The sequence below is a fragment of the Ranitomeya imitator genome, chromosome 3, assembly GCF_032444005.1.
Source record: "Ranitomeya imitator isolate aRanImi1 chromosome 3, aRanImi1.pri, whole genome shotgun sequence".
Classification (NCBI taxonomy): domain Eukaryota; kingdom Metazoa; phylum Chordata; class Amphibia; order Anura; family Dendrobatidae; genus Ranitomeya; species Ranitomeya imitator.
The window spans coordinates 466,040,121-466,063,720 of record NC_091284.1 but is presented as its reverse complement, the minus strand read 5'-3'; the positions used below and the strand labels follow the sequence as shown (position 1 = coordinate 466,063,720).

At 45.1% G+C, this 23,600-nt stretch overlaps 1 protein-coding gene across 4 annotated transcripts in view; it reads right to left on the bottom strand.

Moving 5' to 3' along the window:
* CLIP2 (CAP-Gly domain containing linker protein 2) overlaps positions 1–23,349 on the bottom strand; it is a 201,650-nt gene extending 178,301 nt beyond the window's left edge. Inside the window, exon 1 of one of the 4 annotated variants that reach the window (XM_069757447.1) lies at positions 22,830–23,349. The gene's annotated coding sequence lies outside the window, so the exon portion shown is untranslated. The remainder of the gene's footprint in view (positions 1–22,829) is intronic. The other 3 variants (XM_069757445.1, XM_069757449.1, XM_069757446.1) reach the window with 3 other exon arrangements.
* Between the last annotated feature and the right edge of the window lie 251 nt (positions 23,350–23,600).

Here is a 23,600-nt window from a genome sequence, read left to right as displayed (position 1 = left end):
GTAGGACCTACATTCCCGTATGGGTTGTTCCCCTAGATTTTGTATGCATTAGTGTCTTATAAATATTAGTACTGGGAGGAACTTATTATCTATCCCTTGCACCTTAATTTGCACTATGCACTTTTTGAAACAGACTTCACATGGATAGATCTTCAGGGTGCTATAATAAATGTATATGCATGCAAGTTAACACTCTCCTGCTATTACAGTGCTGTTTGTCCTTCACATATGAGCTCTGGATGTACCATGTCTTTTATAGTCTGTATATTACTTTATGTGTATATTTTGGGAATAAAATGTATGTATTTCACTTGCATGAGGATTGGACTGTTTACTCCGTGAGTTATTTGTAGGATTCATAGAACCAAGAAGAGACCTGAGTAGTCTTGAAAGCTTGCAATTTGTTACCAAGTTTTCAGTTAGTCATTAAAAGGTATCAACCAATGAGGACTCTCAAATTTTAATATTTTTATATTTACTGGCTAACATGGAACAAAGATATATATTTTTCCTGTATAATAAAACTACAATTATAACTATTCAGTCCCCATTGCAGATTAGATTTATTAGCAAAATTACAAATGTTCTGCTGGAAGAACAATTTAAATAGATGAACACAGCTGATAAAACACATGGTTTACTCAAATAGGCCACAAAATGCCACTTTTAATAACCACTACAGTCTCAGAAGTATTAAACCCATGACAAGCAACTTAAATAATTAGCAGATCTCCTTTGGCTGTTGTGACCTGCTGAAAACACGATGCATAGCCAGACCAGCTTCTGGCAGTGTTTCTGTGGAACATTAGCCCATTCTTCATGGGCAATGGCTTTCAGTTCACTAATATTCTTGGATTTGCATCCTGCAATCACCTTCTTCAAATCCAACTGAAACCCTGCCTTGGTGGATTTAGTATTGCGCTATTAGCAAGGTTCAATGACGCCCAAAGATTCAGATTTCTAACGCCAGAGGAAGCTAAGCAAACACAATGCATCACTGTGACACTGCCATGCTGAACTGTAGGTAGGAAGTTCTTTTTAGCACATATTTCATTCCTCTTCATCCAGACATACAACTGATCCACAGTCCAAAAACATTCCAGTTTTGTTTCATCTTTCCATAGAACAGAATTCCAAAACTACTGTAGCTTATTCATGTTTTTGAGCATATTGGAGCGGGCTTTCTTTCTGTCTTTGACCATAAGCTTTTGGCCTCCAATTCATCAAAGATTTTTCACCAGCATTCTGGCATATAAATTGAGCACATGGGTGGCGCACGTGGATCGTGGACCCACTGTGTTACAGTGCTGGGCTTACCTAGGAAGAGCATAGCTAAGCGGGTATCTGATTTTCACTGGGCTCCTGGTGGTGGAGTCAAACTTGAGTTACAGGTAGCCGCCAGGTACCATTCTAGGCAGTCCCTGGTACTACAGCTGCTGACCCCACAAGGGGCAGGATTGCAATTACGATCAGAGACTCGTAGTGACAGGAATGACTGGATTTGGAACCTGTTCAGACACTACAATTTGGAATCACCAGACAGTTGTGGCTTCAGGATTCAGATACCATACGTGCGGCTTCAGGGTTCAGGCACTGCCTGTGTGGCTACAGAGTTCAGGTACCACCGGTGTGATTTCAGGTTTCAGGCTGGGGGCATTCTAAAGGTGTGTGTGTGTTGCCTCTTTAAGAACAGGGGAGCAGGTGCGCAGCAGCCACGCCACCGGTAGGCCTGCGCCACGTGCACAGGAAGCAGAATACATGCCAGGAGACAGGGAGGTCACCATGCGGCCGGGGCAGTGAGTATATCAGTGTTCCTGCATAGAGGGGGAAGAGTGTTATGGCTGGCAATCAGGCAACACAGCGTGCAGTAATCAGCGCACATACAGAGATCTGGCAATAACCAAAAACAATAGGACGAGCTCTGAGACGTGGAATCTCTGTAGACTGCAGTACCTGATCTATCCTCACACAACTATAAGCAGCAGTGGATTGCGCCTATAACTACCTATGCAACTCGGCACTGCCTGAGGAGCTGACTAGCCTGAAGATAGAAATACAAGCCTGACTTACCTCAGAGAAATACCCCAAAGGAATAGGCAGCCCCCCACATATAATGACTGTTAGCAAGATGAAAAGACAAACGTAGGAATGAAATAGATTCAGCAAAGTGAGGCCCGATATTCTAGACAGAGCGAGGATAGCAAAGAGAACTATGCAGTCTACAAAAAACCCTAAAACGAAAACCACGCAAAGGGGCAAAAAGACCCACCGTGCCGAACTAACAGCACGGCGGTGCACCCCTTTGCTTCTCAGAGCTTCCAGCAAAAGTTAATAGCAAGCTGGACAGAAAAAACAAAAAACAAACTAGAAGCACTTATCTAGCAGAGCAGCAGGCCCAAGGAAAGATGCAGTAGCTCAGATCCAACACTGGAACATTGACAAGGAGCAAGGAAGACAGACTCAGGTGGAGCTAAATAGCAAGGCAGCCAACGAGCTCACCAAAACACCTGAGGGAGGAAGCCCAGAGACTGCAATACCACTTGTGACCACAGAAGTGAACTCAGCCACAGAATTCACAACAGAAGAGGGACCATGCAGGAGCGCCAACATTAGTGTTATATAAAGTTTTGGAAATTTGCTAAATTCTGGCACAATGCAGGTTTATCAAAAATGTTGTAGCGTTTGGAATTTTCACATCATTTTCGCCCAACTACAACAAAGTGGGCAGAGCTGGAGCAGGACAGGAATATAGTAACCTCTGTTTGTCAAATTCATGACCAGCGGCACAAGGTATAAATGGAAGTGCATGCCACTTTGCGCCCCACCTGATTCATTAATAAATCAGAAGCCTGGCACTCCACCCTGCCCCCTCAATAATATAGATGTGAAAAATATAGGTCTTGATTAATCGGGGCCTCATTTCTTATTATACCAACTGAAACCTCAGTGTCTGCTGCCTCCTAATTCTGATGCGTGGCTTTTGCAGTCACTCAAGACTTTTAAACCATTTGCCTCATCAGGAATCTGGTGTCGGCTGATTGCTTCCACATTTTGCCACGTCCAGGTAGTATAATTAGTGTGCCTTTAACTTTGAAATTGCAAACTATTCTTCCAATTGTATGTATGGAATGATGATGGGTGGTTACAGTTTGAGGGACACTGCAGCATATTTGGCCGCTGTCCCCTGACTGCTGGGTCCCGTTTTCAGGCTCTAATGAGATCTCCCATGCAGTGATGCCATTAGAGGGATGATCCCGCCTCCAGGGGCGGCCCCCGCCCCACTGTGATGCTTAACCCCGTGACCGGCAGTACATCCGGCCTCTCCAAGTCACCCTGACCTGTTCCCGCCCTCCCTGTTTCATGTTGTATGTTCAAGTTGCAGCTGTGGAATGAGTGGAGAATTTGGTGGTGATGAAACCTGCACTAGGAGACCGGAAGGCAGATAATCTCCCTACACCCAGTTGGTTGGCAAATTATTGCCTAGTTTTGAGCTGCGACCATAATCTTATGCCATGTAAAAGACGAGAGTTCTTGTTTAAATGTCTCCCCATAATAAAGCAGTTATGTTTAAGAAATGGTGTGGCGTCACTTCATGGGAGTCAAGGGTTTGGGTCACAGCAGTCTTGCTAATGGGTATCTATAGTAGTCTGTGTTCCACTTTCTAATCAGATGCTTTATCCCTCTCTTATATTTTACACCACAGCTGGGTGTCTTCCTGTTGGCTTCGGAATACACCTTGAAGTCAGTGCATGGAGTGTTTATTTCCAATAATACCAAAACGGAATGCCTGCAAGCTATGGGCAACATAACCAATCAGTGAGAGATGATCAATCATCGCACTTACAGTAACTCGGGGACACCAGATATAATGGTAAGCTTATTAAGTCACTAGATGGTGGCCTGATTCGAACTCATCGGGTATTCTAGAATATGCATGTCCACGTAGTATATTGCACAGCCCACGTAGTATATTGCCCAGCCACGTAGTATATTGCCCAGCCACGTAGTATATTGCCCAGCCATGTAGTATATTGCCCAGCCACGTAGTATATTGCACAGTCACGTAGTATATTGCCCAGCCACGTAGTATATTGCCCAGCCACGTAGTATATTGCCCAACCACGTAGTATATTGCCCAGCCACGTAGTATATTGCCCAGCGACGTAGTATATTGCCCAGTCACGTAGTATATTGCCCAGCCACGTAGTATATTGCCCAACCACGTAGTATATTGCCCAGCCATGTAGCATATTGCACAGTCACGTAGTATATTGCCCAGTCACGTAGTATATTGCCCAGCCACATAGTATATTTCCCAATCACGTAGTATATTGCCCAGTAACGTAGTATATTGCCCAGCCACGTAGTATATTGCCCAGTTATGTATATTGCCTAGTGACGTAGTATATTGCGCAGCCACGTAGTATATTGCCCAGTTACGTAGTATATTGCCTAGTGACATAGTATATTGCGCAGCCACGTAGTACATTGCCCAGTTACGTAGTATATTGCCTTGTGACGTAGTATATTGCGCAGCCACGTAGTATATTGCCCAGTGACGCAGTATATTGCCCAGTGACGTAGTATATTGCCCAGTGACGTAGTATACAGCACAGAGCCACGTAGTATATTGCACGGCGAAGTAGTATACAGCACAGAGCCACGTAGTATATTGGCCAGTCACGTAGTATATTGCCCAGCCAGGTTTGTCACAGGTTAAAAAATAAACATATACTCACCTTTCCGAGGGCCCTTTGTAGTCCATGGCAGCTTCCGGTCCCAGGTTTGGTATGAGCGCAGGACCTGTGATGATGTCGCGGTCACATGACCGTGATGTCATGGCAGGTCTTTCTAGCACAGGCGCACAGGGTCTGTGATGACATCGCGGTCACATGACCGTGACGTCATGGCAGGTCCTTCTCGCGCAGGGCCTGTGATGACATCGCGGTCACATGACCGTGACGTCATGGCAGGTCCTTCTCCCATACCATCTTTGCCACCGGAATATGCAACGGAAGATGGCGGCCGGCGCGAGCGACTAAGGAAGGTGAGTATAGCAGGTTTTTTTTTATTATAATTTTTAACATTACATTTTTTACTATTGATGCCGCATAGGCAGCGTCAATAGTAAAAAGTTGGGGACACACAGGGTTAATAGCGGCGGTAATGGAGTGCGTTACCCGCGGCATAACGCGGGACCGTTACCACTGGCAACAACCCTGTGTTAGCGGTGACCGGAGGGGAGTATGCGGGCGACAGGCACTGACTGCGGGGAGTAAGGAGCGGCCATTTTCTTCCGGACTGTGCCCGTCGCTGATTGGTCGCAGCAGCCATGACAGGCAGCTGCCGAGACCAATCAGTGAATGAATATCCGTGACAGAAAGACAGACAGACAGACAGAAGGACAGACAGAAGTGACCCTTAGAGTAGATGTAGCTTGAATCACATTTTTGCTACAGTACTGTATTATGGGTACAACAGACTTAGTGGTGACATACGGATCTGGTTTGCAAACTAAATTTAGATGGGTTCAAGCATTCCAGGAAAACATGCCTTGGCTTTTCTTCAACAGGAAATAATAGCTTATCGTTGCTTCTAACCCTCATGTACTATTATACCCTGTATGTGCCATAGACTGTCATTTGGGCAAAGCAAATTAAAACAGTTTTTACATCCAGAAATATAAATAATGAGTCACATGCTGCATTTAATTTAAAGCAGTGATAGCACTAACAGGAAGTCTGAGAACCCAAACTACGGTACTCAATTATTGTTTGTGTGAGTCACAGATGTGGTGCAATCCTGTGAAAATTACAGCTGGATGTCATATCCAGTCATTCTCTTTGGCTCTGGATGCAAACTCAGAACTAATAACAGAGAATAAAAAATGATTTTCATGATGCAAAAAGCAAAAAGAAAGAAAATATCTATTTATTCATATAAATATACAAATATAAATCCAGTCCCCAATTCTATTTATTAAAATAAAAAGGTTTATTCAATTGAATTAAACAATGATACTAAATATTCCTCACCAGCACTGAAACTGTGGGATGATTGTGGAACCCTATAGGAGAGGTCTATGGAGAGAGTAACTGGCAGCTGGGACTATGTAGTGCAGACTGCATCCTCGCTGAATACCAATGAGGCGATCTGGAGCTGCACTAGTTTTGTATCAATGCCTATTTAGAGGAAAACACATTCTCTCATTGACAAACATCAATGCAGCCTGTCTATCTGCTTGGACTCAGATCTGCCTCTAACAAAGAGATGGATTCCACATTACACGTTTACTATGACAGACCAATGATACAAAGTGCTCAGTAGAAGGCAGAAATGATGACCTTCATCACACCTTGTGACGTCCCTCTCTAATGTATGATTAGTACATATGAAGCGCCCCCGTGGGAAAACCTACAAATCTGGACAGAGAAATAAACACATGCTTAGCAGAACTCTGAACAATGAAGGTGCTTCCCAAGCATCGGCGCACTCGATTTACTATCTGGTGGACTGTGCATGACATGAGCCTGATTCAGGTAGTGTTCTCCAGATTACTGGAATAACATCCCTTCCATGATAAAGCACAATCCTAATAGAACAAACTTAAAATACAATGGCCCGAACTTATCAAAGCTTTTATGCCACAAAACTAGCATAAAAAGCTTTGAAAAGAACGCAACGCTGTGCAAAAATTTTGCAATTTTTGACATTTTTAACTCCATTGGAGTGGGATAATGGCGTGGCGATGTCAAATTCATGATGAGCACAAATGGCTCACGTCACGTCATGTACACTTTGCCTGAATAAGAGGCGTGCGTCTCTCAATGAATCAGGCGTCTCGCACTCTATCCCGCCCCATCGTCAAGACCGGTGTGAAAACTGCCGGCCTTGATGAATTGGGGCCAAAGTGTTTTGTGGTGACACATAACGTTAAACTCTGAGAATCATGTATAATGTACTAAAGGGGTCACACACAATGGCTTATCATTAGGAATCAGGATCCAACCTAGTTCTAGAAGTTAGGCATTAATGCCATATCCTAGTGATTTGCAATTGCCACCAATGTCAGTGATGAACCAACCTTGTGACAGAGCAAAATCTGAAAGTGTTAGTCCGCCTCACCTGAAATTTGATCTAGTTGATTTGTTGTTACTAAATTCCTTTAAAAATCATATCTGTCTGACCTTCTCTGATAAGAAGAGTTCAATGTACTGCATGAAATATAGAGCGTTTATGGAAGGACACAGTACAGCTCAGAAGCTGCCTTGGTGTCCAGACAGTTGCCTTTCTCACACACTGACAACAAGATTAAGGTCGAGACTGGTAATATCTACTAAAAATATTTTATGATCTAGTAGCTTTGGGTCAAATCAACAACGCAACGTGATGAATAAAAACAGACACGTGTCTATACACAGGATTTCCCGGCATCACAGAAACTAGTGGTAGAATGACTAAGGCGACTAATTCCCACCCAATGTCCAAGATATCTCATAATGGAGTTGTCTTTCAGTTCATTTTTCCTACTGATTGGGATTCAATCAAATCAATAGCCTTTTTTTACAAAATCGGTAAATCCCTCTTATTGACCAACGAGCTTCTCTATCGCAATTAATAACTGCGCTCATTTTCAGGAACAACTGAGTGAGCAGCATCGCGGTGAAGGCAGACACAGCATGCTCATCCTGATCTCACAAACAGGAATTTGGAGCCCCTTGTTTTTAGAAAGGGTGGACTTCACATAGGTCATCAGTGCACCTATCCAACGTAAATGCATTCCTACTCCTGATTATTCACAGTTCAATATACAGGAGAATATTACTATTTTATGACAGTACAATATGTTCTCTACAATTATCACTTACATGGCTTGGTGATTTGCTCCAGTATAAAAGCGGTTGTTAGTCTGCTGGCTCATGGTAGCTCATTTTTTACTTAGTTGTCACATAAGGCCAAAAAATTATGCCGTGCATGTACAGCTATCAAAAACGACATGTCTAAATGAAGATTATACTTCTCCAATATGAAAAGCTCAGAATGGTGGCTCAAAGGCTAGCACTCTAGCTTTGCAGCACTGGGTTCCTGGATTCAAATCCCACCAAGGACAATATCTGCAAAATGTTTGCGTGGGTTTCCTCCAGGTACTCTGGTTTTCCGCCCAACCTCCAAATGCAGCATTTACTGATAGGGAATTTAGATTGTGAGCCCCAATAGGGACATATACAGTGGGTACAGAAAGTATTTGAACCCCTTTAAATTGTTCACTCTTTGTTTCATTGCAGCCATTTGGTAAATTAAAAAAGTTCATTTTTTTCACATTAATGTACACTCTACACCCCACCTTGACTGAAAAAAAACCCAGAAATGTAGAAATGTTTGCAAATTTAATAAAATAGAAAAACTGAAATATCACATGGTCTTAAGTATTCAGACTCTTTGCTCAGACACTCATAGTCACACGCTGTCCATTTCCTTGTGATCCTCCTTGAGATGGTTCTACTCCTTCATTGGAATCCAGCTGTGTTTAATTAAATTGATATGACTTGATTTGGAAAGGCACGCACCTGTCTATATAAGACCTCACAGCTCCCAGTGCATGTCAGACCAAATGAGAATCATGAGGTTAAAGGAACTGGCCAAGCAGCTCAGAGACAGAATTGTGGCAAGGCACAGATCTGGCCAAGGTTACAACAGAATTTCTGCAGTACTCAAGGTTCCTAAGGGCCTACAGTGGCCTCGATAATCCTTAAATGGAAGAAATTTGGGACCACCAGAAGTCTTCCTAGACCTGGCCGTCCAGCCAAACTGAGCAATCGCGGGAGACAGGTACGGACTGGGGCTAAAATTCAGCCCTGACATTTGAAATCATACAGGCCTATGCTGTCCCAGTCCCCAAGCACTAGATGGGATATATTACTAATATTACCCTGGATAGAGGAAAGCAAGATTTCCTACAAGACCAATATTTCTAATGATACCTGTGGCCTGCTGGGATAAGTGACAGTCAGCAACTTTGTGCTACATCACAACTCTTAACAGTATGGGTATCTTGATTACACCGATTCTGTTAACAGCATAGCAAACAAGGCAGCCCATGACCAGACAGGCCCTTCTGGCATTTGCCAGAATTGCCAGATGGCCAGTCTGGCCCTGGTGGGAGAAGAACCTTGGTGAGAGAGATAAAGAAGAACCCCAAGATCACTGTGGCTGAGCTTCAGAGATGCATTAGGGAGATTTAAGAAAGTTCCACAAAGTCAACTATCACTGCAGCCCTCCACCAGTCGGGCCTCACTGGACCTGCACTTGACCTCAGACTTGGCCGAAGATTCACCTTCCAACAAGACAATGACCCTAAGCACACAGCTAAAATAACAAAGGAGTGGCTTCAGTACAACTCTGTGACTATTCTTGACTGGCCTGGCCTGACCTAAACCCAATGGAGAATCTCTGGAGAGACCTGAAAATGGCTGTCCACCAACGTTCACCATTCAGCCTGATGGAACTGGAGAGGATCTGCAAGGAAGAATGGCAGAGGATCCCCAAATCCAGGTGTGAAAAACTTGTTGCATCTTTCCCAAGAAGACTCATGACTGTACTAGCTCAAAAGGGTGCCTCTACTCAATGACCATGTGATATTTCAGTTTTTCTTTTTTAACCCCTTCCCGACCCATGACGCCACGTAGGCGTCATGAAAGTCGGTGCCATTCCGACCCATGACGCCTATGCGGCGTCATGGAAAGATCGCGTCCCTGCAGATCGGGTGAAAGGGTTAACTCCCATTTCACCCGATCTGCAGGGACAGGGGGAGTGGTAGTTTAGCCCAGGGGGGGTGGCTTCACCCCCTCGTGGCTACGATCGCTCTGATTGGCTGTTGAAAGTGAAACTGCCAATCAGAGCGATTTGTAATATTTCACCCATTATAACGGGTGAAATATTACAATCCAGCCATGGCCGATGCTGAAATATCATCGGCCATGGCTGGAAATACTAGTGTGCCCCCACCCCACCCCTCCGATCGCCCCCCCACCCCCCCGATCTGGCCGGTACACTGCTCCGGCTCCCCTCCGTCCAGTGCTCCGCTCCCCCCCGTGCTCGTGCCCGCTCCCCCCGTGCTCCAATCACCCCCCCGTGCTCCAATCACCCCCCCTGCACTCCGATCCACCCCCCCCCGTGCTCCGTTCCACCCCCCCGTGCTCCATTCCAGTCCCCCCGTGCTCCGTTCCACGCCCCCCGCGCTCCGTTCCACCCCTCCCGCGCTCCGATTCCTCCCCCCGTGCTCCGATCCCCCCCCCCGTGGTCCCCCCCCACCCTATCATACTTACCGATCCAGCCGTGGTCCCGTCCGTCTTCTCCCGGGCGCCGCCATCTTCCAAAATGGCGGGCGCATGCGCAGTGCGCCCGCCGAATCTGCCGGCCGGCAGATTCGTTCCAAAGTGCATTTTGATCACTGAGATATAATCTATCTCAGTGATCAAAATAAAAAAAATAATAAATTACCCCCCCCCCTTTGTCACCCCCATAGGTAGGGACAATAAAAAAATAAAGAATTTTTTTTTTTTCCACTGTTAGAATAGGGTTAGGGTTAGGGGTAGGGTTAGGGTTAGGGGTAGGGTTAGGGGTAGGGGTAGGGTTAGGGGTAGGGTTAGGGGTAGGGTTAGGGGTAGGGTTAGGGGTAGGGTTAGGGGTAGGGTTAGGGGTAGGGCTAGGGGTAGGGTTAGGGGTAGGGTTAGGGTTAGGGTTAGGGTTAGGGTTAGGAATGTGCACACGTATTCTGGTCCTCTGCGGATTTTTCCGCTGCGGATTTGATAAATCCGCAGTGCTAAACCGCTGCGGATTTATGGCGGATTTACCGCGTTTTTTTCTGCGCATTTCACTGCGGTTTTACAATTGCGATTTTCTATTGGAGCAGTTGTAAAACCGCTGCGGAATCCGCACAAAGAAGTGACATGCTGCGGAATGTAAACCGCTGCGTTTCCGTGCAGTTTTTCCGCAGCATGGGCACAGCGATTTTTGTTTCCCATAGGTTTACATTGAACTGTACACTCATGGGAAACTGCTGCGGATCCGCAGCGTTTTCCGCAGCGTGTGCACATACCTTTAGAATTAGGCTATGTGCACACGGTGCTGATTTGGCTGCGGATTGGCCGCTGCGGATTCGCAGCAGTGTTCCATCAGGTTTACAGTACCATGTAAACATATGAAAAACCAAATCCGCTGTGCCCATGGTGCGGAAAATACCACGCGGGAACGCTGCGTTGTATTTTCCGCAGCATGTCAATTCTTTGTGCGGATTCCGCAGCGTTTTACACCTGTTCCTCAATAGGAATCCGCAGGTGAAATCCGCACAAAAAACACTGGAAATCCGCGGAAAATCCGCAGGTAAAACACAGTGCCTTTTACCCGCAGATTTTTCAAAAATGGTGCGGAAATATCTCACACGAATCCGCAACGTGGGCACATAGCCTTAGGGTTAGGGTTGGAATTAGGGTTGTGGTTAGGGTTAGGGGTGTGTTGGGGTTAGTGTTGTGGTTAGGGGTGTGTTGGGGTTAGGGTTGTGATTAGGATTATGGCTACAGTTGGGATTAGGGTTAGGGGTGTGTTGGGGTTAGTGTTGGAGGTAGAATTGAGGGGTTACCACTGTTTAGGCACATCAGGGGTCTCCAAACGCAACATGGCGCCACCATTGATTCCAGCCAATCTCGTATTCAAAAAGTCAAATGGTGCTCCCTCACTTCCGAGCCCTGACGTGTGCCCAAACAGTGGTTTACCCCCACATATGGGGTACCAGCATACTCAGGACAAACTGCGCAACAATTACTGGGGTCCAATTTCTCCTGTTACCCTTGTGAATCTAAAAAAATGCTTGCTAAAACATAATTTTTGAGGAAAGAAAAATGATTTTTTATTTTCACGGCTCTGCGTTGTAAACGTCTGTGAAGCACTTGGGGGTTCAAAGTGCTCACCACATATCTAGATAAGTTCCTTGGGGGGTCTAGTTTCTAAAATGGGGTCACTTGTGGGGGGTTTCTACTGTTTAGGCACACCAGGGGCTCTGCAAACGCAACGTGACACCCGCAGACCATTCCATCAAAGTCTGCATTTCAAAAGTCACTACTTCCCTTCTGAGCCCCGACGTGTGCCCAAACAGTGGTTTACCCCCACATATGGGGTATCAGCGTACTCAGGAGAAACTGGACAACAACTTTTGGGGTCCAATTTCTCCTGTAACCCTTGGGAAAATAAAAAATTCTGGGCTAAATAATTATTTTTGAGGAAAGAAAACGTATTTATTATTTTCACGGCTCTGCATTATAAACTTCTATGAAGCACTTGGGGGTTCAAAGTGCTCACCACACATCTAGATAAGTTCCTTTCAGGGTCTAGTTTCCAAAATGGGGTCACTTGTGGGGGGTTTCTACTGTTTAGGCACATCAGGGGCTCTGCAAACGCAACGTGACGCCCGCAGAGCATTCCATCAAAGTCTGCATTTCAAAACGTCACTACTTCAATTCCAAGCCCCGGCATGTGCCCAAACAGTAGTTTACCCCCACATATGGGGTATCACCGTACTCAGGAGAAACTGGACAACAAATATTGGGGTCAAATTTCTCCTGTTACCCTTGGGAAAATTAAAAAATTCTGGGCTAAATAATTATTTTTGAGGAAAGAAAACGTATTTATTATTTTCACGGCTCTGCATTATAAACTTCTATGAAGCACTTGGGGGTTCAAAGTGCTCACCACACATCTAGATAAGTTCCTTTGGGGGTCTAGTTTCCAAAATGGGGTCACTTGTGGGGGGTTTCTACTGTTAAGCCACATCAGGGGCTCTGCAAACGCAACGTGACGCCCACAGAGCATTCCATCAAAGTCTGCATTTCAAAACGTCACTACTTCACTTCCGAGCCCCGGCATGTGCCCAAACAGTGATTTACCCCCACATATGGGGTATCAGCGTACTCAGGAGAAACTGGACAACAACTTTTGGGGTCAATTTCTCCTGTTACCCTTGGGAAAATAAAAAATTGCAGGCTAAAAGATCATTTTTGAGAAAATAATTTTTTTTTTTATTTTCATGGCTCTGCGTTATAAACTTCTGTGAAGCACTTGGGGGTTCAAAGTCCTCACCACACATCTAGATTAGTTCCTTTGGGGGTCTAGTTTCTAAAATGGTGTCATTTCTGGGGGATCTCCAATGTTTAGGCACACAGGGGCTCTCCAAACGTGACATGGTGTCCGCTAATGATTGGAGCTAATTTTCCATTTAAAAAGCCAAATGGCGTGCCATCCCTTCCGAGCCCTGCCGTGCGCCCAAACAGTGGTTTACCCCCACATATGGGGTATCAGCGTACTCAGGACAAACTGGACAACAATATTTGGGGTCCAATTTCTCCTATTATCCTTGGCAAAATAGGAAATTCCAGGCTAAAAAATCATTTTTGAGGAAAGAAAAATTATTTTTTATTTTCATGGCTCTGCGTTATAAACTTCTGTGAAGCACCTGGGGGTTTAAAGTGCTCAATATGCATCTAGATAAGTTCCTTGGGGGGTCTAGTTTCCAAAATGGGGTCACTTGTGGGGGAGCTCCAATGTTTAGGCACACAGGGGCTCTCCAAACGCGACATGGTGTCCGCTAACAATTGGAGCTAATTTTCCATTCAAAAAGTCAAATGGCACGCCTTCTCTTCCGAGCCCTGCCGAGTGCCCAAACAGTGGTTTACCCCCACATATGAGGTATCGGCGTACTCGGGAGAAATTGCCCAACAAATTTTATGATCCATTTTATCCTACTGCCCATGTGAAAATGAGAAAATTGAGGCGAAAAGAATTTTTTTGTGAAAAAAAATTACTTTTTCATTTTTACAGATCAATTTGTGAAGCACCTGAGGGTTTAAAGTGCTCACTAGGCATCTAAATTAGTTCCTTGGGGGGTCTAGTTTCCAAAATGGGGTCACTTGTGGGGGAGCGCCAATGTTTAGGCACACAGGAGCTATCCAAACGCGACATGGTGTCCGCTAACGATGGAAATAATTTTTCATTCAAAAAGTCAAATGGCGCTCCTTCCCTTCCGAGCCTTACCATGTGCCCAAACAGTGGTTTACCCCCACATATGAGGTATTGGTGTACTCAGGAGAAATTGCCCAACACATTTTAGGATCCATTTTATCCTGTTGCCCATGTGAAAATGAAAAAATTGAGGCTAAAAGAATTTTTTTGTGAAAAAAAAGTACTTTTTCATTTTTACGGATCAATTTGTGAAGCACCTGGGGGTTCAAAGTGCTCACTATGCATCTAGATAAGTTCCTTGGGGCGTCTAGTTTCCAAAATGGGGTCACTTGTGGGGGAGCTCCAATTTTTAGGCACACGGGGGCTCTCCAAACGTGACATGGTGTCCGCTAAAGAGTGGAGCCAATTTTTGATTCAAAAAGTCAAATGGCGCTCCTTCCCTTCCAAGCCCTGCCGTGCGCCAAAACAGTGGTTTACCCCCACATATGAGGTATCAGCGTACTCAGGACAAATTGGACAACAACGTTCGTGGTTCAGTTTCTCCTTTTACCATTGGGAAAATAAAAAAATTGTTGCTAAAAGATAATTTTTGTGACTAAAAAGTTAAATGTTCATTTTTTCCTTCCATGTTGCTTCTGCTGCTGTGAAGCACCTGAAGGGTTAATAAACTTCTTGAATGTGGTTTTGAGTACCTTGAGGGGTGCAGTTTTTAGAATGGTGTCACTTTTGGGTATTTTCAGCCATATAGACCCCTCAAACTGACTTCAAATGTGAGGTGGTCCCTAAAAAAAATGGTTTTGTAAATTTCGTTGTAAAAATGACAAATCGCTGGTCGAATTTTAACCCTTATAACTTCCTAACAAAAAAAAATTTTGTTTCCAAAATTGTGCTGATGTAAAGTAAACATGTGGGAAATGTTATTTATTAACTATTTTGTGTCACATATCTCTCTGGTTTAACAGAATAAAAATTCAAAATGTGAAAATTGCGAAATTTTCAAAATTTTCGCCAAATTTCCGTGTTTATCACAAATAAATGCAGAATTTATTGACCTAAATTTACCACTAACATGAAGCCCAATATGTCACGAAAAAACAATCTCAGAACCTCTAGGATCCGTTGAAGCGTTCCTGAGTTATTACCTCATAAAGGGACACTGGTCAGAATTGCAAAAAACGGCAAGGTCTTTAAGGTCAAAATAGGCTGGGTCTTGAAGGGGTTAATAAATTTGCAAAAATTACTACATTTCTGATTTTTTACAGTCAAGATGGGGTGCAGAGTGTACATTTATGAGAAAAAATTATTATTTTTTTTTAATTTACCAAATGGCGGCAATGAAACAAAGAGTGAAAAATGTAAAGGGGTCTGAATACTTTCCGTACCCGCTGTACATAAATGTAAAGTGTTGTGGAATTTGGTGGTGCTATAAGCAAACAATATAAATACAGTAAATCTAAAAAAAAATTATATATATTATATAATATATAGAATTATACATATATATATATATATATATATATATATATATATTATAATTCACAACTATTAAGTTACTAAAATTCCTTATTGATGATATAAGCAGAAGTTATGATTACAATTAAAAAGTGACAATTACTTTTTTTTTTATATAGCTGTATTGGCCCACAGCGTCCAATGCCCCTCTTAGCTGCTCAACCCTGTTCCTCCAAAACCAGCTTTTCCACCATGACAGAAGATCAGCTCTCCACCCTCCTGTCAAGATCACACATCACCACTTGCACGCTTGATTCGCTCCCATCCCACCTCATCCCTAACCTCACCAGTCTTCATCCCAACCCTAACACACCTCTTCAACCTCTCACTCACAACTGGTGTCTTCCCCTCATCCTGCAAACATGCCAAGGTCACACCCATCCTCAAAAAGCCCTCCCTTGACCCATCCTCTGTGTCTAGCTATCGCCCGATATCTCTTCTCCCTTTTGCCTCAAAACTACTGGAACAGCATGTCCATCTTGAACTCTCCTCCCACCTCTCCTCCTGCTCCCTCTTTGACCGGTTACAATCTGGCTTCTGACCCCATCACTCAACTGAAACTGCCCTAACTAAAGTCACCAATGACCTACTAACCGCCAAGAGCAAGCAACACTACTCTGTCCTCCTTCTCCTGGACCTGTCTTCTGCCTTTGACACTGTGGACCACTCCCTCCTGCTACAGATTCTCTCATCTCTTGGCATCACAGACTTGGCCCTATCCTGGATCTCGTCATATCTAACAGACCAAACATTCAGTGTCTCCCTCTCCCACACCACCTCCTCACCTCGCCCTTTGTCTGTCGGTGTTCTAAAAAGGCTCAGTTCTAGGACCCCTATTCTCCATCCACACCTTCGGCTTGGGACAGCTCATAGAATCCCATGGTTTGCAGTATCATCTGTACGCCGATGACACGCAGATCTACCTATCCGGACCTGACCTCACCTCCTTACTCACCAAAATCCCACACTGTCTGTCTGCTATCTCAGCCTTCTTTTCTGCTCGCTTTCTAAAACTGAACATGGACAAAACAGAATTCGTCATCTTTCCCCCATCTCACACTACCCCTCCACCAGACCTATCCATCAATATCAATGGCTGCTCACTTTCCCCAGTCCCACATGCTTGATGCCTTGGGGTGATCCGCAACTCTGCCCTCTCTTTCAAGTCACATATCCAAACCCTTGCCTCCTTCTGCCGTCTCAAACTCAAAAATATTTTCCAGATCCACGCATTCCTTGACCACAAAACCAAAAAAACACTAGTGCACACCCTTATCATCTCCCACCTTGACTACTCAACCTCCTACTCTCTGGCCTCCCCTCTAGCACTCTGGCACCACTCCAATCCATCCTACACTCTGCTGCCCGACTGTTGTGAATTCTGTGGCAGAGTTCACTCCTGTGGTCACAAGTGGTACTTCGGCTGATTCTCTCTGGGATCTTCCGTTTGTGGAGGAAAGTGGTACTGCAGCTTCTGAGTTTCCTCCCTCAGGTGATCTGGTGAGCTCATTAGCTTCTTCTCTACTTAAAGGGAACCTGTCACCCCGTTTTTTCAGATTGAGCTATAAATACTGTTAAATAGGGCCTGCGCTGTGCGTTACTATAGTGTATGTAGTGTACCCTGATTCCCCATGTATGCTGAGAAATACATTACCAAAGTCGCCGTTTTCGCCTGTCAATCAGGCTGGTCTGGTCAGGTGGGCGTGTTCACAGCGCTCTTTTCTTCTCCAGCTTTCCGTTGGTGGCGTAGTGGTGTGCGCATGTCCAAGGTCCGAATTCCCTGCGCCCACGTGAAGACACAGCGCGCGATCTGCGCTGTTATCCCTTGCATCGGTGGGGGCGGCCATCTTCCTGGGGCCGCGCGTGCGCAGATGGAGTGCTCTGCTGCACGGGGCTTCAGGAAAATGGCCGCGGGATGCCGCGCGTGCGCATTAGAGATCGCGGCGGCCATTTTTCCAAAGCCGAGATGCAAACTCGGCTTTGGGAAAATGGCCGCCGCGATCTCTAATGCGCACGCGCGGCATCCCGCGGCCATTTTCCTGAAGCCCCGTGCAGCAGAGCACTCCATCTGCGCACGCGCGGCCCCAGGAAGATGGCCGCCCCCACCGATGCAAGGGATAACAGCGCAGATCGCGCGCTGTGTCTTCACGTGGGCGCAGGGAATTCGGACCTTGGACATGCGCACACCACTACGCCACCAACGGAAAGCTGGAGAAGAAAAGAGCGCTGTGAACACGCCCACCTGACCAGACCAGCCTGATTGACAGGCGAAAACGGCGACTTTGGTAATGTATTTCTCAGCATACATGGGGAATCAGGGTACACTACATACACTATAGTAACGCACAGCGCAGGCCCTATTTAACAGTACTTATAGCTCAATCTGAAAAAACGGGGTGACAGGTTCCCTTTAACTCCACCTGATGCTTTGATCTATGCTTCCTGTCAATGTTTCAGTGTGGGACTTGTTTTTTCCCTGGATCATTCCTGTGGCCTGCTGCTCTGCAAAGCTAAGTTTTGCTTATGTTATTTTGTTGCTATTTTTCTGTCCAGCTTGCTTTATTGGTTTTTCTCGCCTGCTGGAAGCTCTGAGACGCAGAGGGACCACCTCCGTACCGTTAGTCGGTGCGGAGGGTCTTTTTGGTCCCCTCTGCGTGGTTTTTTATAGGTTTTTGTGCTGACCGCAAAGTTATCTTCCCTATCCTCGTTCTGTTCAGCTAGTCGGGCCTGACTTTGCTAAATCTGTTTCATCTCTATGTTTGTGTTTTCATCTTACTCACAGTCATTATATGTGGGGGGCTGCCTTTTCCTTTGGGGAATTTCTCTGAGGCAAGGTAGGCTTATTTTTCTATCTTCAGGATTAGCTAGTTTCTCAGGCTGTGACGAGGCGCCTAGGTTCTGGTCAGGAGCGCTCCACGGCTACCTTTAGTGTGGTTTGATAGGCTTAGGGATTGCGGTCTGCAGAGTTCCCACGTCTCAGAGCTCGTTCTATTATTTTGGGTTATTGTCAGTTCACTGTATGTGCTCTGACCTCCATGTCCATTGTGATTCTGAATTGCCTTTCATAACACCCGACTAATCTACCTGTCTCCCCCCTATTCCCCAGCCTCTCCCCTATGCCAAGCCCTTCACTGGCTTCCTATCGTCCAGAGACTCCAGTTTAAAACCCTAACTATGACATACAAAGCCATCCACAACATGTCTCCTCCATACATCTGTGACATGTCTCCCGGTACTTACCTACACGCAACCTTCGATCCTCACAAGACCTCCTTTTCTACTCCCCTCTTATCTCTTCTTCCCACAACCGCATCCAAGACTTCTCCTGTGCTTCCCCCATACTCTGGAACTCTCTACCTCAACACATCAGACTCTTGTCTACCATAGAATCCTTCAAAAAGAACCTGAAGACTCACCTCATCCGACAAGTCTACAGCCTGCAGTGATCCTCAACCTACTGAACCGCCGCACAACCAGCTCTACCCTCTCCTAGTGTATCCTCACCCATCCCCTGCAAACTGTGAGCACTCACGGGCAGGGTCCTCCCTCCTTCTGTACCTGTTAGTGCCTTGTTTTTTGCTCATGTTTATTGTATTTGTGTATGTTTGCCCCCTTTTTTCACATGTAAAGTACCATAGATTAAATGACGCTATAAAAAATGTATAATAATAATAATAATAATAATACATTTTAGGGTTTGGTCCTCTGTAGTGTTTACTCCAGTTGGTTCAAGGAACCTCAGTGCGGCAATGCTGCAAATACATTAGCCACATGCATTATTAACAGAAAAGTGGCAGGAAATTTCAAGACCTTGATTACCGCTTGATTAATATATACTACTGTATGTGCAATTATTCATGCAAATTGCTAACATATTAGTGTAAATGCACTAAAGACGAGCCTACACTTTGAGCATAAACAAACATGCCAACAGAGAAACTGAAACATATCACTGCATGGAAAAAGGTAGTTACTGCTTAAAGCATAACTCTCTAAAAGTCTGACTCATTAAAGCTTTTATGCCAATATTCTGGTGAAGAAAGCTTTGAAAAGTCGGCTAATTGTGGCACAACTTATGGCAGTGTTAAAATTTTGCAACTTTTGTCATTCTCCCGCCATTTTTGACCAGCTCTGACAAAGTGGGAGAAGCAGGAGCCATAAAAGGATGTCGCTACTGCTGCTTTACAAATTCACGGTAAGTGTTTGCATTTATTAGGAGACAAATCTTCCTCCAGTAGGGACTGGAGTAGAATTTCTGACAAGGCACACAATGAGGTGCATGCTACTCGTCCCATGCTACTGATTCACGATGACGCATACATCTCCTCATTCACACCAGTCTTGATGAATCGGGCCCAAAATCTTTACTCCACATACTCTTTTGTGTCAGCTGAATCTTCTTTCTTGAGCTGCATTTACATTGCACGACAACCATGAATGAGCGTTCTTAAAAATGCTTGTTTCACAGCTACCTTACAGTATAAACAGGCTGCTAGTCACTCATGTGAGGCAGTGACCGGTGTCAAAGGTAGAGCTCGCTGTGTGTTCTCCCCAGGATGCGCACAGAGGCGTACTGAGGCCATGGGGGTGCACTGCAGTCACAGGCGTAGCTGTGATTGCAATGCAGACTAAAAATAAGTGTTAGTCTTGGGCAGGTTAGTGTCGAAGGTAGATGTAGGGAAAACCTTGTATGTAGTATTATTCGGTCACTATATGGTTTCGAGTCCGCTATGTCATCTGGGGTTATTGCTGTGGGAACGGGAGCTGCTGGGAGCATCGCAAGGAGCTGGAAGCCAGCGTGGGCAGCATCAATAGTAAAAAGTTGGTCACACTTGTCAAACACTATGTTTGACAAGTGTGACCAACCTGTCAATCAGTTTTCCAAGTGATGCTACAGATCGCTTGGAAAATGCTAGCATTCTGCAAGCTAATTACACTTGCAAAACTCTAGTGTTTAGTGGGAATACGTATGCCAATTCCGCATGCGATATACCCGCGGTAGGAGTTGCGGAATTGCCGCGAAAATTTCTGTGGCAATTCTGCAATGTGTGCACTTAGCCTTAAAGAAAAATATACCTAAAAAGAGTATTGTGTATTTTAACTAATGTTTAATAGGTTGGAGTAGAGTAAGGGTCTTCCAAAAGAGTCTACCGTGTCATGGTGGCAAGCTTAAAAATTTTAGGTGAAATCAAAAGCTGCTGGCTATATGTGTAATAAGGTGTTCGATGGAAACTGTTAATGTGTGGTTGGTGAGGACATGGTACAGAAGTGGAGTTTTCCAAGAGTGGGTGGTGGGAAGGCTCGAGGGATGGAGGCGGAGCTAGGGTGGAGCATGGCCAGAGTCTCAAGGGGGGCTGAAAATTTTGCCAGTATAGGGCCTGGAAATTCCTGGTGGCAGCCCTGATTCTCACTGAAAAATCACTGAGTATAGATCGCTCAGTGAGTATCATTTACTTTAGTTACCCATGTTAGGCATTCAATGACTTCCGATGTTTTTAAAGGTTTACCGATCGGCGATCGTATCGCTCTGCATAAATGGACCCTAAAGTTATGTAATAGTAAACATTGTCTAATAACACTGTTTATCCTGCTTCTACTGAAAACGCTTTAAGATAATACACCAGACGTCAATAAACTAAAGAATGCAGCATTATGCTAAACAAAAGTTGAATTTCCTTGATTGGATTTGGCACTTGAGAAGGGTATAGAGAGAGGACGTAATTACACCATTTATTGCGGATTGTGGAGCTTAGCCTGTATTCCCAATCTAAGGAATTAACTGTTTAAAAACATTTTCCTTCCTCCACCAGAAGTGAATTACAACATAACCCCCTGTGAATCCCACTAGTAGTTTGTGATGTGTAGTCCTGTGCTGTGTAGACTATCATCTAAGTTTCACACTCTAAAAATAGGGGACCAGGACAAAGATCTGCTGTGAGGAGTAATGACGTATCATGGCACAATGAGGTAGCAGTATATTTTATACATTTGCTATTAAGCGGGAAGAAATATATTGATGTTAAGATAATGCAATTTTAATAGCAAATATAGTATTGGATTAGTAAGAAACTGAGACCTGACTTGCACAATGATGTATCTTTGATACTGCATGTAAACGTACGACTGCAACGTCATCCATGCAGAAGGTCCTCCTAATTGGGATGTCCCAGCAGCCTTCAGTCTATTAGGCATCCTCATCTAAATGGCCCTGGAAGTTGGCACTGACATATCTGCTTACTCATGGAGAAAATAAACAGACGAGGAGAGATTGGCCTCCTTGTCAATTGTGTGGCTATACAGTCACCCAGGTGGTGATGTCAGTGTCACCATACTCAATATGTTTTAATACAGGATCGAACGGTTTGGAAAATAAAAAAATTAAAGTAGAAAGTGATGAACTTCAGAGCGAAATGTCCAAATGACAACTTCTGCAACATGGACCAAGAGACAGCCATTCGAACGGCCACATTTTCCCACGGAGCTTTGTCAGAAGGCCAAAGAGTTACCGACATTCTCAATAAAATCTCAATCAAAATAAAGCAATAAAACATATGTCTGAGTTACAAGACGATGAAATATAGAGATGTTGCCAGTCTCAACAGGAAAAATGCTGCACACCAGTGGGATGGACTACATAATAGATGTCACACTGGAACATGAGACCCCCACATGAGCTATGCCACATTTTCAGTCAAGAAAATAGGTAAAAAGCCGTTCTACTATAGTCTCCACAACGTAAATATTGGGTATACTCTACCTTCTATTGTCCGCCACACTAGCAGTGCATCTATTCTCTATACTGTAAGTCTGCCTGCCAGTCTGTGCCTTTTCCCAGCCATCCACCTATCTCATTATCTACTATGACTCCATCTGGTCGCTCACATCCCTTTATTATGTACATTACCTATGGAATTCATTTCCCCATATCTCATGATTGACTTCCAATGTGTCAGAAATTCCACGCTCTCCTGCCAATGACAATAACGGATGCATTGTCTTTTAACCACACATCTCCCTTATTCCAGCAGAAATTCAAAATGTCACTTGGATTCTTCTATAGTAGAAAAAAAAAATCCACTCCTCATCAGTGGGAGCAAATCCTAATGTTACTCCATGCCATTAACACCCCCAGGTGCCACCCAGTTGGCCAGCAACGTGCCCAGTACATCGACCAGGCAGCATGGAGCGGATCACCGGTGCCTCCTTTGTTGCAGATCTCCAAGGAGTTGCTGATAACTCCCCTACACACCCTGCCCATGCCACCCCAGTACCAGAGAAATGCCAATGCCGGCAGATTATGCCCTTACCTCCTGACATGTCAGCATCCACTAAAGCCTGGGTATCAGATGTTGTAAATCCCAGCCCAGCCCTGCAGTCAGCTCTCAGCCCAGCCACTCCCTGCAGGCAAAGACTCAACGTGGGGGAGGAAGCAGTGGCCAGAGTGGGCACAGCAGTGACAGCAGCAGAGTCAGATCATACCTTGTCCTTCCTGGGATTGGTGAAGGGCACAACCAGAAGCCATGCAGCAGCAGTCAGGAGCTGTGCACAGCAGCAGCAGCACTGTGCGGCACCCCATTCATTGTAGTAGTGCCCTGTGTCTAGCCACTTGTCCTCCTGGTGGATGTGCAGGCTGAGCTGTGCTGTGCAGGCTGGGCTGTGCTGTGCAGGCTGGGCTGTGCTGTGCGGGCTGGGCTGGGCTGGTCTGTGCGGGCTGAACTGTACTGTGCGGGCTGAGCTGTGCTGTGCAGGCTGAGCTGTGGATGCCTCCCCGGCTGTCTCACAAGCACTCAGGCTGCATTACTGAATGGATGAAACAAAAGAGGAAGCAGAGGGGAGATCGCCAGTCACAGAGAGGAGGAGGAGGAGGAGGGGAAATCCAGCTGTTTTTATGAGGCAGCACAGAATGGAGACTTCTGTTTCCCAGACCGGCAGTTTTTTTTAAAGCCAGGAGGGAGGGCAGATTTCTTTGAGGCTCAGATTTCCTCTAAGGGAATATAGCTGCTCCTCCCATGTGCCATGGCCATGATGCCATGTAACAGTAGCATCGGGCATGGCTGAGACATGGCAACAGAACTCTG